Genomic DNA, 1,190 nt, shown 5'->3' with positions numbered 1-1,190 from the left:
CACAGGTCCTCTTTCCACTTTAATTAAGATAATGTGAGGTGTTTTGATAATTTGTAAGCCCTCTGAAGTTGTAGTTACTGTAGGTTGCACATGACTTGTTCTACTACCAGTAGATGTCACTAATCACCAGGGTTTGTGACACACAGAGGACAGCTAAGAGGAATAGAAAGTCCTCTGAGTGTGTGTCGTATTAGCCTTAAAAATCAGTCGGGCTTTACTATTGACTATGAAATTTATGATACCAGTAACAGTTTTTTACGATTGTTTACACAATAAAAAAAAGAAAGGGGCCACACAATTTGCAAAATCCTACTCCAATGAGCAAAACACCTCCACAGATTTGCACAACATTACACACAATGTCTGCCTCACCCTTTTTGCAAAACATCACACAGTGATTTGTAAAACTCTACACACATTTCCACACCTTGGACACAGATAAGGGTTGTGAGGTTACTTCCTTGTCATTACAAAGCCCCGGATTGCCACAATGACCACACTAATTAATGAATGGATAATCACATCCACCAGGTGTGAAAGCACACACAGGCTAATTTGAAAACGCAGCACCCAGGTGTGCTTTAAAAGGCAGCAGGTGAGTTCACCGGTCTTCAACAAAAATGGAAGGAGCTAGAAGAAGAAGAAGAAGAAAAAGAAGAAGAAGAGTGAGAATGAGAATGAGAATGAGAAGGGGAGCTCAAAGAGGAAATGAAGGAGTGTGTAGGAAAAAGTTTATTTTGCATTTTTGATCCTTGACAACAGCTAAGTGGGTCACTTGTATAATTGATTCACTGTTGTATAACTATTATTGTTTTGTGTTTCATTTATCAATTGTATGTGTTTCATTTATCAACTGTATAATTGTGTTGTGTCTCATTTATCATTGTTTTACTTATTATAAGCCTTATATAACCTGTTTTGATCACATGTCATACTCATGCTTTGACTACGGCTTTCCATTGAGCTCATGTTTTGAGAGACGGCGCTCCTGTTTTTGAAACATGGTTTTGAGGCAGGTGCGCCAGACTCACGGGACCGGCTGGGAGCGAAGACGGGCCATCCTCGCTCCCACACTATCCCTGGTTTGTTAAGAGAATAAAAAGACGGAGAAACCCTCGGTCCAACAGCGTCAACTGCGAGTCACGTACGGGACGTCCAGCCACGTTGATGCTGCTCTGTCCGGACTGACG

At 41.2% G+C, this 1,190-nt stretch overlaps 1 long non-coding RNA gene across 1 annotated transcript; it reads right to left on the bottom strand.

Annotated features, from left to right (window-relative positions):
- Positions 1 to 247: 247 nt before the first annotated feature.
- Positions 248 to 694, bottom strand: LOC116704186 (uncharacterized). Its single transcript, XR_004335614.1, has 2 exons — positions 501 to 694; positions 248 to 456 (listed from the first exon to the last, which is right to left on the bottom strand). It is a non-coding gene; the product is annotated as an uncharacterized LOC116704186 (long non-coding RNA).
- Positions 695 to 1,190: the final 496 nt, after the last annotated feature.

The sequence above is a fragment of the Etheostoma spectabile genome, chromosome 16 (assembly GCF_008692095.1).
Source record: "Etheostoma spectabile isolate EspeVRDwgs_2016 chromosome 16, UIUC_Espe_1.0, whole genome shotgun sequence".
In the NCBI taxonomy this organism is placed as follows: Eukaryota; Metazoa; Chordata; class Actinopteri; order Perciformes; family Percidae; genus Etheostoma; species Etheostoma spectabile.
The sequence above is the reverse complement of the archived record's forward strand: the minus strand, read 5'-3'. Positions and strand labels throughout refer to the sequence as shown.